General features: G+C 37.8%; 1 protein-coding gene across 6 annotated transcripts in view; it reads right to left on the bottom strand.

The window, feature by feature from the left end:
• Positions 1 to 15,174, bottom strand: part of RBFOX2 (RNA binding fox-1 homolog 2) — a 274,381-nt gene that overhangs the window by 181,529 nt on the left and 77,678 nt on the right. The gene's annotated exons all lie outside the window — the stretch shown is intronic.

Genomic DNA, 15,174 nt, shown 5'->3' with positions numbered 1-15,174 from the left:
CCTGTTCTGAGAACTACCTCTTGGCCTAGAAGTTTTAGCCACTCCCCTCCATCAATATGCGTTCCTTCAGTTCTTTGAACCCTACATGAAATCCCACCACTGCTCAGGACTTCCTCTACACCCTATATCACCCTATGGACCCAAGTGACTCCTAACATGTATATATTAAAATGCATTTAGGCTATTTGTACAATTTCCTTTTCATATAATTTATGACTCAATAAATCTTATTTTTGTAAAGGTGTATCATATTGAGTGTCTCATCTTCACATTAACCACTAAATCAAGATCCTTGAGGGCAAAAATGATAGCCAATAAAAGCTAGGCAAACCCTAATTTAGTATAAGGTCATATGATATGAGCACTCATTCATGGCTTGACCCATTCAATCATTCAGTCAACGCATACTGAACACCTACTTTTTTTTAGAAAGAGAAGGGGGGAAGAGGGACAGAGGGACAGACAGAACTTTAAGCAGGCTCCACGCCCAGTGTGGAGCCCGATGCAAGGCTCGATCTCACGACCCTGAGATCATGACCTGAGCCAAAATCAAGAGTTGGACGCTTAACTGACTGAGTCACCCAGGCTCCCTAAACACCTAATATTTTTAAAGTACGGTTAGATGATAGTCATCAGTAAGAAAGATCAATAACACAAGGCCCTTGCCTTCAAGTGAACTTTTAAATGGGAGGAGATCTATGTGCATACCGAAGTATAAATGAGAACATATGGTGCTTTTTTAATTTCTTCAACATGCTCAACACAGCTACCTGGAAAATACTCATCTTCTTTTTCCATCCATTTATACTTTCATTCCAACTAGCAGAATAACAAGGTAAGAATCTGCACTGCTACATAGGACTTTCAAATATGGCGAGAGTACTTTCCAACCAATGATAGATCGGCTTTGATTATATCCTTATTTTTGATAATCAGACATTCACACTGCATTAACAGCATGAAGCCAGGAGCCAACATAAGCTCACTGCAGAGATACCATGTCTGTCCATTGCTGTTTCCCTGCAATCTAGCACAGTGTCTAACACACGATGGGCACACAAAACAATGGATAAATAAATAAATGGAGTTCAATAAGCTGAAGTTATTTTGGCATTCATCACTGATTCAATCACAGAAAATCCACATTCACCTTTTTGATTCCTAAGTCTCTATTTTGGACATTTATAAATTAAGTCTCCCCAGAGAAACCACACCAAAGATAACAGCCTTAAAAAATTATAGGTGCCAAACAATCCTGAGAAAGAAGAGTAAAGCGGAAGGATTCATGCTTCCTGATTTCAAAGTTCCCTGCAAAGCTACAGTCATCGAGATAGGGTAATACTGGCCTAAGGATAGACATATAAACTGATGGGCTACAACTGAGAGTCCAGAAATAAACCCTTAAAATTATGTTAAAATTACGATTTTTGAAAAGGGTGCCAAGAAAATCAATGGGGGTAAGAACAGTCTTTTCAACAAATGGTGTTGGGACAACTGGCTATCAACATATAAAAGAATGAAGTTGGAACGCTATCTTACACCATATAGAAACTCAAAATAGATCACAGATCTAAAACCACAAAACTCTTAGAAGAAAACAGAGAAGCAAATCTTCATGACTTTTGGTTAGGCAACAGTTATCTTCAGTATGACATCAAAAAAACAACTGACAAAGGAAACAACAGACAAACTGGACTTCAACAAAATTAAAAACTTCTGGGACTCAAAGGATACCATCAATTCTGGGAATCTAATGTCTGGCATAGTGATTAGTTAATAATACTGTATTATATACTTGAAAGGTGCTAAGAATGTAGATCTTAAACGTTCCCACCATAACAAATAAATGGTCATTATGTGACATGAGGCAGGTGTTTGCTAACACTGCGCTGGTCATCACTTCCCAATATATAAGTGCACCAAATCAAACCCTTGTACACCTTGAATTTATACAGTGTTATAGGTCAATTATACCTCAGTAAAGTGAGGGGGGACTCCATCAATAAATGAAAAGAAAACTCACAGAATAGGAGAAAATACTGTAAGTCATCTGATAAAGTGCCTATATTCAAAATATATATAAAGAACTCTTAAAAAGACAACCTAAATTTTAAAATGAGGAAAGGATATGCACAGGAAGTTCTCCAAAGAAGAAATACAAATGGCCAATAAGTACATGAAAAGATGCTCAACCTCATTAGTCATTAGGGAAATGCAAATCAAAATTGCAATGAGAAAATACTTCACACCCGTTATGAAAAAAAGACAAACTTTAGTGAAGATGTGGAGAAATTGGAATTTCATACATTGCCGATAGGAATGTGGTAAAGGCACTCTGGAAGCAGTCTGGCAGTCCCTCAAAATGTTACAACAGAATTACCATATGATCCAGCAATTCCACATTAGGTGTAAGGAATAAAACTGAAAACACAGATCCACACAAAACCTTGTACTGGAATGTGCAAAGCAGCTTTATTTCATAATCACCAAAAAGTAGAAACAATCCAAATGTTCACCAGTTGATGAATGGATAAATAAAGTATGATATAACCATAACTGAATGTTAGTGGGTAACACAAAGGAACAAAGTATGATACAACATAATATTGAAATCACCATGCTAAGTGGAAAAAAAAAACCCAGAAAATTGTATGATTCCATTTATATGAAATATTCAGAATGGACAAATCCAGAGAAAGAAAAGAGATTAGCAGCTCTAGGGGATAAAAGGGTGAAATGGGGAGTAAGTGGTAACAGGTACTGGGTTTGGTTTTGGTGATGACAATGTTCTGGAATTAGTGATGACAGATGTACAGCTTTATGATTATACTAAAAACTACTAATACCACTTTAAAACGGTGGGATTTGGGGCACCTGGGTGGCTCAGTCAGTTAAGCGTCTGCCTTCGGCTCAGGTTATGATCCCAGGGTCCTGGGACTGAGTCCCGCGTTGGGCTCCCTACTTAGTGGAGAGTCTGCTTCTCCCTCTGCCCCTCCCCCTGCTCGTGCTCGCTCTCAAATAAATAAATAAATCTTTAAAAATAAAAAAAATAAAAGGGTGAGATTTATGGTCTGTGAATTCTATGTCAATCAACCTATTATTTAATAACAATAATAATAATGGGCCATGGTTAGCTGCTTTCACACTAATTTTTACAGGGGAGACATATACAGCTTAGACTATAACAAAAAGAACAGGGCTCCTTCTGAAATCCACATTAAGTGTCTTATTTGTTCTGGATTCTGTAATTTACTTTGACACCATTCCCTACAGATTTTAACAACAATGATGATGATAAAGATGGTGATAACTACTAGATACTGAGCAACTAAATCAGGTATAGTTTCAGGATGGAGGGGAGGAGGAGCAGAAAGCAGCAAAGAGATAATAAAGCATAGGACTGAGTAGGGAAAAAAATTTCAACCCAGGTCTGTTGGACTCCAAAGCCCCTATTCTTTCCATTTTATCAAATTCTCTTCTACAATAACCATTCCATATTATTTTTCTACAGTAACTATTTTAAGATTGAGAAAGAAATTATATGATTAAGAAAGTAATGGAAAACATCCAAAAGCAAAATTAACATTCATCACTCCCAGAGAATATTCCACATATAAACTATATTCTTGAGTTCAACAATGCAGAGAACTTTTTATAAGGAAAAAAATCAAACCTACAAGCTGGTATTGTCAGAAACATTAACAGCAAAGACAAATGTAGCAGGCTGCACAGATAGATGTCAGAGGAAATGGACTCATTCCTCCAAAGGCCTTGGCAAAGTCAAGCTCCTCTCTCTCCCCCATCTCCCAGGTAAGGTTATCTGGAATTCACGAGCCCTCAGAAACTCCTGCCTCTGAAAGTAGCCTACACTTAATGACAAAGGCTTGCTTTCCTTTTTAATTTTATCATGTATAAATATGTCCCTTCAAAATGCATTAACTCTGCATGTTTTTTAATTTATAGAAATGGATCTTATCATCTGTATTCTTTAGCAATTTCCTTTTCTTGCTCCAGACTATGAGATAAATCCCCCTTATGCATCTTTACTTTATTTCAGTAGCTGTGACTCCTGTTCAGTATTCTATCTTATGACTATGTCACAATTTATTCACCTGTCTTATTTTCCTCTTAATAGATTTTTAAATTGTTTCCAGTTATGCTTTTTCTTTGCACTCACATACCATACTGTCTATGAACATTCTTTTGGATTTGAGATATCATTTTTCACTCATGATACTGGCAAAAATGAAAAAGAAAATATCACAAGTTAGCAAGAAGAGTAAACAGGCACCTTCATATCTAATAGTCAGAATATAACTATATCGAGACCACTGTTTTGGAAAGCAATTTGATAATAATCATTAAAATGCTAAGTGCACACACCTTCTTGTAATTTCACATCTTTTCTCTCATAGCCTCTCTAGATAACCACTTGCACGTGTGCTCAAAGAAGCATGTGCAAAGACTTTCAATGCAGTGTTGTTTGTAATAGTGAAAAACCATAAAGAACCCTGGTCTCCCTTAATAATGAGAATAGGTGCTATTATTTATCTCAACACCCTGTGTGCAAGTTTTTAAAAAGGTAAAATCTCTACAAATTATCTCATGTCATATTAAATGATAGGACAATGTACCTTTTTAAATCATAATACGAAAATAGATTTCTACACGCACATAAAAAGTAAATAAATGCACAGAGTAATAAATGCATAGGGGTTACCTCTAGGGAGAAGAAGATTTGTGGAAGGCCGAGAGGGCACGCTTTAGCTGAATTGTTTCAATTTTACAACATGTAAAATTCACATATTATTTGGCGTATTAAGTCACTACTACCAGTGTTCCATAACGTTTTATTTTATTTATTTTTTTTAAAGATTTTATTTATTTATTTGAGACAGAGAGAATGAGATACAGAGAGCATGAGAGGGAGGAGGGTCAGAGGGAGAAGCAGACTCCCTGCCGAGCAGGGAGCCCGATGCGGGACTCGATCCCGGGACTCCAGGATCATGACCTGAGCCGAAGGCAGTCGCTTAACCAACTGAGCCACCCAGGCGCCCTCCATAACGTTTTATAACTTACAAAAATACCTTCACTTAATCTTACTTAGTCCTCACAATGCAGAAAATAGGTTTTATAACCCTCATTTTACAGATAACAAAACTGAATCTCAGAAAGATTAAGTGATTTGCTCAAAGCCAAATAGCTAATGACAGTGGCTGAGCTGCCCTCACACTTAGCTCTTAACTCTGTACCCAGGACTTCTGCAGCTTCGTGACAACCAGTAGAGAACACTCTGGCCCTGAGACTGTGCTGACCAGCTAAGACGTGCCGATCTGAGTTTTCAATCGGTGTAGAAATAATAACTGATATTTAAAGCAGAGATGGAATTACAAGGCTAGCTAATGAACAGATGGGATAGAAACCAGACGTGTTAAACTCCAAGAGAAAAGGCTTAGCAGCTAAGCATGCGCCTCCATAAATAAAAGTTCTGGCCTAGCAAGACTCAAAAGAGTTCAAAACTGACTCTGCCCAAAAATAAAAAGAATACATAAGAAATAAAATGCCAACCACAAGAATCCTTAGTGACTACAGAGGTCAGCAATTAAACCTGTTTAGAAGCTTCTAGTTAGTGGACCTGTGAGAGAATAATAGAAGGCTCCTTAAGTAATGGTCAAATAGAGCAACTACAGTGGGCCATGCTTGTAGAGTGGACACTGAGAGAAGAAAATTAGCACCTGACTTCCATATTCTTTCACAGGAGGCTTAGAGGCTCCCACTTGCACCTATGTTTGAAAAATCCATTTAAGCAAAAGAACCCTTCCTTTATTCAGTAAGAATGATTGAACAATTGCCTATGACAAATGCAGCGTTGGTATACTTGCCCTTGAGGAGCTCAAACTTATAATAATTACAAGATAATGTAATGATACCATAACTAACATCTATTTAAAACAACAACAATAACAACAACAAACCTCAGGCCTCCAGAAGATCTTCTGGAACAGTGTGTGTGGGAATGGGGGTAGGTGCTCAGTGGAGGACCACACCCCAGCACAGTGACTGATGCATGCTTACAAGACAGCAGGGTTTCTAAAGCTACTTTCCTAAATGATTCTGAAAGTCAATACCTTTTCTGAATGATTAGTCAAATATATGCCCATTGCAAAAAGTATCCAAAATACTGCACCTGAGAGGAAAAGCAAAAAGCACTGCTTCCTTAAGCATTTTTAAAATACAGCTAAAAGAGAAGTGTCAGGAGAAATTAACAACACTGAAGATCAAAAATTCCTGCACTGACATGGAAATATAGTAGTGATAGAATACTCTAACCATAACTCCTGAGCAATGGAATGATCCATAAAACATTAACAGGAGCCTAAGGAAAACACCCTCTTCTGCCAATCTCCCCTGGTTTCACCTGCTTAACAGATCGCATGTTCAATGTCCAGAGATTTATTACAAGAGTATTTCTTATTGGCTTCTATCAATTACAGGGCTGTCTAGGAGCAGGGTTGAGAAAACCAGAAATGTACAATGAAGTTATACCAAGCAATAAAAAAATTAAAATTAAAACCCACCCCATTGTCTTTCTTTTGTGTCCAACAAAATCAAACCCATTTCACAAAATGAAAGGGAAAGAAAAATACTGAGAATGGAACAAAGTAAATTCTTGCCACCAGGCAATTTGGGGAGAGGTGAGTAAAAAGAAGCAAAAGAAAGAAACAGAAACAAAGCTGTCTGCTACAAACAAAACTTGGACAATGGTAACAAGCCCAGATTTTTCACCAACTTATTTGCAGTTGAAAATGGACTTCCCATTACCCTACACACATTTAACAACGGAAGGAAAGATTGATTTAAACAACACTGGCTGGAAAAACAAGCAAATCAAGTTTCCCAAGATATTTCACTACCTTGTTTTTCAGCCAAAGTTACTGTTTTTCAAGTACGGACATGCTGTACGAACAGCCTAGGAACTGAAGATGTACCCAAATTCCATACGTTACTGCATGCAAAATCCAATCCCAACAACAGGAACCTTTGGCTCCGGAAGAGAGATTGCTAAGCAGCCAGAGGGTATCATTCTGCTTCCAAGCCATACAGGGTCCAAGGTACCCAGAGATAAGATCTTCATCTTATAAGGGATATGAATCTGGTAGTATCTAACAACATAATCTCAACATAAGTCCTACTGGTAACTGGTAAACTAAGCTTTCATGCTCCAATAAAATAAAACGTAATTTATTCTACATCCTGATCAAGACAACTGATGAAAGTACTTTGTCATATTCACCACCCCCCACCCTTTCTTTTTTTAAGGTAAAAAAAAAAAATGCCCTTGTATAAGTAGTATGTTTCATGTTAAAATCTGACAGAGACTGATTGGGTCCTCACAGCCCACCTCTGGAACACAGTAAAATTTCTTCTTTTTAATAACAGTGACAGATTTCAAAAAGATAACCAATCAAATCCCTTTTCTTTATAGGTGAGGAAACTGTGGTTCAAAGAGAAGTGCTCTATCCTAAGTACTTCGATTAAGTGCTCTATCCTAAGTACTTCGATTAAGCAGACAGAAAAGAGAACCTAGAGCTGAGAACTCTTGTCTCTCAAATCACAGAAGTGATTTGCCTCTGATTTGCCTCAGACTCTGCTAATTGCAGATACAAATAGCTCCTTTCATGATATAATACAGAAAGCAGGGGCTCTGGGAGTGAAAGAGATGTAGATTCAAATACTGGCTTGTATCACATTCTAACTCTGTGACTCTGGGCAAATCATTTAATCTCTCTGAGCCTCAATTTGCTCGAATGTGTAATAGATAAACTCTACCTCATAAAGTTGTGATGATTAAAGGAGATAATTGTAGTAGAGCTTATCCGGCACAGTATTTAACATGCTGTGAAGGAGTTGTGTGGAACTCCCCCATGTCTATCAGTTGCAAATGCCTTGAGAGAGAAATCCAATCTGTGGGACTCATTCCTACAAAGTCACAGATTTCCAAACAACTAACCTTCAATTTTTCTTAGCTTAAAGTCAGTTCTTTAGAAATACTGCTAAATGGCCATCCAGCATCACTGAAGGTGTTTGAAAACTAGATAAAAATTAGTCATGTTCAAAATGACAAGACAGAAAAAATCACCTCAACAAAAAGAACAAGAGGCAATACCATCTGCCAGGGACCTAATCAATACAGACATTAGTAAGATGTCGGAACTAGAGTTCAGAGTGATGATTTTAAAGATGTTAGCTGGGCTTGAAAAAAAGCATGTAGAGAAACCCTTTCTGGAGAAATACAAGAACTAAAATCTAACCAAGTCAAAATCAAAATGGCTATTAATGAGGTGCAATAAAAAATGGAGGCTCTAACTGTTAGGATAAATGAGGCAGAAGAGAGAATTAGTGATATAGAAGACCAAATGATGGGAAAAAAAGAAGCTGAGAAAAAGAGAGATAAACAACTACTGGATCACGAGGGCAGAATTGGAGAGAAAAGTGATACCATAAGATGAAACAACATTAGAATAATTGGGATCCCAGAAGAAGAAGAAAGAGAGAGAGGGACAGAAGGTATATTGGAGCAAATTATAGCAGAGAACTTCCCTAATTTGGGGAAGGAAACAGGCATCAAAATCCAGGAGGCACAGAGAACCCCCCTCAAAATCAATAAAAATAAGTCAACACCCCGACATCTAATAGTAAAACTTACGAGTCTCAGAGACAAAGAGAAAATCCTGAAAGCAGCTCGGGAGAAGAGATATGTAACCTACAATGGTAGAAACATTAGATTGGCAACAGACCTATCCACAGAGACCTGGCAGGCCAGAAAGGGGGACTGGCATGATATATTCAGAGCACTAAATGAGAAAAAAATGCAGCCAAGAATACTATATCCAACTAGGCTGTCATTGAAAATAGAAGGAGAGATAAAAAGCTTCCAGGACAAACAAAAACTAAAGGAATTTGCAAACACAAAACCAGCCCTACAAGAAATCTTGAAAGGGGTCCTCTAAGCAAAGAAAGAGCCTAAAAGCAACACAGACCAGAAAGGAACACAGACAATATACAGTAACAGTCACCTTACAGGCAACACAATGGCACTAAATTCATAGCTTTCAGTTACCCTGAATGTAAATGGGCTAAATGCCCCAGTCAAAAGACACAGGCTATCAGATTGGATAAAAAACAAGACCCATCGATATGCTGTCTGCAAGAGACTCATTTTAGACCCAAAGACACCCCCAGATTGAAAGTGAAGGGGTGGAAAACCATTTCCCATGCTAATGGACACCAAAAGAAAGCTGGGGTGGCAATCCTTATATCAGACCAATTAGATTTTAAACCAAAGACTGTAATAAGAGATGAGGAAGGACACTATGTCATACTTAAAGGGTCTATCCAACAAGAAGATCTAACAATTGTAAATATCTATGCCCCTAACATGGGAGCAGCCAGTTATATATGGCAATTAATAACAGAAACAAAGAAACACATCGACAACAATTCAATAATAGTGGGGGACTTTACCCCCCCCCTCACTGAAATGGACAGATCATCTAAGCAAAAGATCAACAAGGAAATAAAGACTTTAAATGACACACTGGACCAAATGGACCTCACAGATATATTCAGAACATTACATCCCCAAGCAACAGAATACACATTCTTCTCTAGTGCCCATGGAACATTCTCCAGAATCGATCACATCCTAGGTCACAAATCAGGTCTCAACTGGTACCAAAAGATTGGGATCATTCCCTGCATATTTTCAGACCACAATGCTTTGAAACTAGAACTCACTCACAAGAGGAAAGTCAGAAAGAACTCAAATACATGGAGGCTAAAGAGCATCCTACTAAAGAATGAATGGGTCAACCAGGAAATTAAAGAAGAATTTAAAAAATTCATGGAAACAAATGAGAATGAAAACACAACAGTTCAAAATCTTTGGGATGCAGCAAAGGCAGTCCTAAGAGGAAAGTATATAGCAATACAAGCCTTTCTCAAGAAAAAAGAAAGGTCTCAAGTACACAACCTAACCCTACACCTAAAGGTGCTGGAGAAAGAACAGCAAATAAAGCCTAAACCCAGCAAGAGAAGAGAAATAATAATCAGAGCAGAAATCAATGAAATAGAACAGTAGAACAGATCAACGAAACTAGGAGCTGGTTCTTTGAAAGAATTAACAAGATTGATAAACCCCTGGCCAGACTTATCAAAAAGAAAAATGACCCAAATAAATAAAATCATGAATGAAAGAGGAGAGATCACAACCAACACCAAAGAAATACAAACAATTATAAGAACGTATTACAAGCAACCTATGCCAGCAAATTAGATAATCTGGAAGAAATGGATGCATTCCTAGAGATGTATCAACTACCAAAACTGAACCAGGAAGAAACAGAAAACCTGAACAGACCTATAACCACTAAGGAAATTGAAGCAGTCATCAAAAAATCTCCCAAAAAACAAAAGCTCAGGGCCAGATGGCTTCCCAGGGGAATTCTAACAAACATTTAAAGAAGAATTAATACCTATTCTTCTGAAACTGTTCCAAAAAATAGAAATGGAAGGAAAACTTCCAAACTCGTTTTATGAGGCCACCATTACCTTGATCCCCAAACCAGACAAAGACCCCATCAAAAAGGAGAATTACAGACCAATATCCTTGATGAACATGGATGCAAAATACTAGCCAAAAGGATACAACAGTACATTAAAAGGATTATTCACCACGACCAAGTGGGATTTATCCCTGGGCTGCAAGGTTGCTTCAACATCCGCAAATCAATGTGATACAATACATTAATAAAAGAAAGAATAAAAACCATATGATCCTCTCAATAGATGCAGAAAAAGCATGTGACAAAGAAAACATCCTTTCTTGATCAAAACTCTTCAGAGTACAGGGATAGAGGGTACATACCTCAATATCATAAAAGCCATCTATGAAAAACCCACAGCGAATATCATTCTCAATGGGGAAAAACTGAGAGCTTTCCCCCTAAGGTCAGGAACATGGCAGGGATGTCCACTATCACCACTGCTATTCAACATAGTACTAGAAGTCCTAGCCTCAGCAATCAGACAACAAAAAGAAATAAGAGGCATCCAAATCAGCAAAGAAGAAGTCAAACTCTCACTCTTTGCAGATGATATGATACTTTATGTGGAAAACCCAAAAGACTCCACCCCAAAATTGCTAGAACTCATACAGGAATTCAGTAAAGTGGCAGGATATAAAATCAATGCACAGAAATCAGTGGCATTCCTATACACCAACAACAAGACAGAAGAAAGAGAAATTAAGGAGTTGATCCCATTTACAGTTGCACCCAAAACCATAAGATACCTAGGAATAGGGGCGCCTGGGTGGCTCAGTCGTTAAGCGTCTGCCTTCAGCTCAGGTCATGATCCCAGAGTCCTGGGAGTGAGCCCCACGTCGGGCTCAGCGGAAAGCCTGCTTCTCCCTCTCCCACTCCCCCTGCTTGTGTTCCCTCTCTCGCTGTGTCTCTCTCTGTCAAATAAATAAAATTAAAAAAAAAAAAAAAAAGATACCTAGGAATAAATCTAACCAAAGAAGCAAAGAATCTGTACTCAGAAAACTATAAAATACTCATGAAAGAAATTGAGGAAGACATAAAGAAATGGAAAAATGTTCCATGCTCATGGATTCGAAGAACAAATATTGTGAAGATGTCAATGCTACCTACAGTAATCTACACATTCAATGCAATCCCCATCAAAATACCATCCACTTTTTTCAAAGAAATGGAACAAATAATCCTAAAATTTGTATGGAACCAGGAAAGACCCCGCATAGCCAGAGGAATGTTGAAAAAGAAAAGCAAAGCTGGTGGCATCACAATTCTGGACTTCAAGCTCTATTACAAAGCTGTCATCATCAAGACAGTATGGTACTGGCACAAAAACAGACACATAGATCAATGGAACAGAATAGAGAGCCCAGAAATGGACCCTCAACTCTATGGTCAACTAATCTTCGACAAAGCAGGAAAGAATGTCCAATGGAAAAAAGACAGTCTCTTCAACAAATGGTGTTGGGAAAATTGGACAGCGACATGCAGAAGAATGAAACTGGACCATTTCCTTACACCACACACAAAAATAGACTCAAAATGGTTGAAAGACCTAAATGTGAGACAGGAGTCCATCAAAATCCTAAAGGAGAACACAGGCAGCAACCTCTTCCACCTCAGCCGCAGCAACTTCTTCCTAGAAACATCACCAAAGGCAAGGGAAGCAAGGGCAAAAATGAACTATTGGGATTTCATCAAGATAAAAAGCTTTTGCACAGCAAAAGAAACAGTCAACAAAACCAAAAGACAACCGAAAGAATGGGAGAAGGTATTTGCAAATGACATATCAGATAAAGGGCTAGTATCCAAAATCTATAAAGAACTTATCAAACTCAACACCTGAAGAACAAATGATCCAATCAAGAAATGGGTAGAAGACATGAACAGACATTTTCCCAAAGAAGACAGCCAAATGGCCAACAGACACATGAAAAAGTGCTCAACATCGCTCGGCATCAGGGAAATCCAAATCAAAACCTCAATGAGATATCACCTCACACCAGTCAGAATGGCTAAAATTAAGTCAGGAAACGACAGATGTTGGTGGGGAAGCAGAGAAAGGGGAACCCTCCTACACTGTTGGTGGGAATGCAAGCTGGTGCAGCCACTCTGGAAAACAGTATGGAGGTTCCTCAAAAAGTTGAAAATATAACTACCATACGATCCAGCAATTGCACCACTGGGTATTTACCCCAAAGATATAAATGTAGGGATCCGAAGGGATATGTGCATCCCGATGTTTATAGCAGCAATGTCCACAATAGCCGAACTATGGAAAGAGCCAAGATGTCCATCGACAGATGAATGGATAAAGAAGATGTGGTATATATATACAATGGAATATTATGCAGCCATCAAAAGGAATGAAACCTTGCCATTTGCAATGACATGGATGGAACTGAAGGGTGTTATGCTGAGCGAAATAAGTCAATCAGAGAAAGACATGTATCATATGACCTCACTGATATGAGGAATTCTTAATCGCAGGAAACAAACCGAGGGTTGCTAGAGTGGGGGGGGTTGGGAGGGATGGGGTGCCTGGGTGATAGACAGTGGGGAGGGTATGTGCTCTGGTGAGCGCTGTGAATTGTGTAAGACTGTTGAATCACAGACCTGTACCTCTGAAACAAATAATACATTATATGTTAAAAAAAAAAAAAGAAGATAGCAGGAGGGGAAGAATAAGGGGGGGAAATCAGAGGGGGACACAAACCATGAGAGACTATGGACTCTGAAAAACAAACTGAGGGTTCTAGAGAGGAGGGGGGTGGGGGGATGGGTTAGCCTGGTGATGGGTATTAAGGAGGGCACGTTCTGCATGGAGCACTGGGTGTTATATGCAAACAATGAATCATGGAACACTACATCAAAAATTAATGATGTAATGTACGGTGATTAACATAACATAATAATAAAAAAATAATTTAAAAAAACTTTAATATAAAAAAAAATTAGTCATGTTGTGAATCCATTCCATCAGTCAATGAGAGAAACCAATGAAATTAGCTCTAAGGAGACCAAAGCAACTTGGCCTTTCATGACTTATATATGCTTCATATAGCTAAGCAGGCCACTCTGCTAGGATCAATTCCTGATCGGCTAACACTTCCAGTTCTTAAATTTCCTTTATTTTTTTTAATTAAAATCTAATCATGATAACCAAATTATATTTTGAAGTACATTAATAATAAATAAAATTCTACTTTAATCTACCCCTCCCAGTACTAAGATTTGAGATCATACTATAAATATTCTTCAGCAGTTTCTATTTTTTTCCTTTTAAAAAAAATTCTGTTTACATACAAATAGTATAAAATTTACCATTTCAACCATTTTTAAGTGTACAGTTCTGTGGCATAAAGTACATTCACACTGTTGTGACCCTCACCACGCCATCTCCACAACTCCAACTGAAACTCCATAGTCATTATAAACTCCCCATTCTCCCCTTCCCCCTGGCAACCACCATTCTGTTTTCTCTCTATAAATTTGACTACTTTAGGTACTTCATCTAAGTGGAATCATATCCTTTTGCCACCGGCTTATTTTATTTACCATAATGTCTTCAAAGTTCATCCACATTGTAGCCTAAGTCAGAATTTCCTTCTTTTTAAGGCTGAATAATATTCCACTGTATGGACAAACCCCATTTTGTTTAATCATTCATCCGTTCATTAGACTGGTCTACTTCCACCTTTTGGCTACTATGAATAATGCTACTAGGAACATGGGTATACAAACATCTACTGGAGTCCCTGCTTTCAGTTCTGTGGGTATACATGCAGAAGCAGAATGGCTGGATTACTGGTAATTCTATGTTTAACATTTTGAGGCATTGTATACCCCTTTCCTCCACAGCTGCCCCATTTTACATTCCCTCCAGCAATACACAAGGATTCTGATTTCTCCACATCCTCGCCAACATTTATTTTCTTGTTTTTGTTTGTTTCTCACAATAGCCATTATAGTGAGTGTGAACTATTATTTCATTGTCATCTTGATTTGCATTGCCCCTATGATTAGTGATATTGAGCATCATTCCAAGTGCTTACTGGGCATCTGTATATCTTCTTTGGAGAAATGTCTATTCAAGTCCTTTGCCAATTTTTTAATCAGGTTGTTTCTTTCATGTCTGGTATTTTCACCACATAAGCTATTTTGCCACAAGCATTTTTTTCTGTGAACATTTTCACTGCATAAGTAAGTGGCCATAAAGCAATCTTGCCATAAAAGATAAATTCACAAAAGAGGGACATTCATCAAAAAGGACATAATGAAACATGAAAAATGAATAATAAAATTAAAACAACTATTGGGAAGTACAAAATACTTGAATACATTTGAAATGTATCATGTAGATTCACAGCAATAGAATTCAAATAACTTACTTCATTTTGTGGATTATACCTAATCATTTGTCTTCATAGTCTTTCATTCATAGAATTATACTTTGTTTTTGCCTCCTGATTGGTCTCCTTGTTCAGCATTTCACTTTTCCTTTTTTCACTAAAATTTCTTCCTTCATTAAGAGAGGTATCAGTTTCCAAATACTAGGGTGTCTATTTATAACTAG

The sequence above is a fragment of the Neomonachus schauinslandi genome, chromosome 5 (assembly GCF_002201575.2).
Source record: "Neomonachus schauinslandi chromosome 5, ASM220157v2, whole genome shotgun sequence".
Lineage (NCBI taxonomy): Eukaryota > Metazoa > Chordata > Mammalia > Carnivora > Phocidae > Neomonachus > Neomonachus schauinslandi.
Note: the sequence above shows the minus strand (reverse complement) of the source record. Positions and strands in the feature narration are given on the sequence as shown.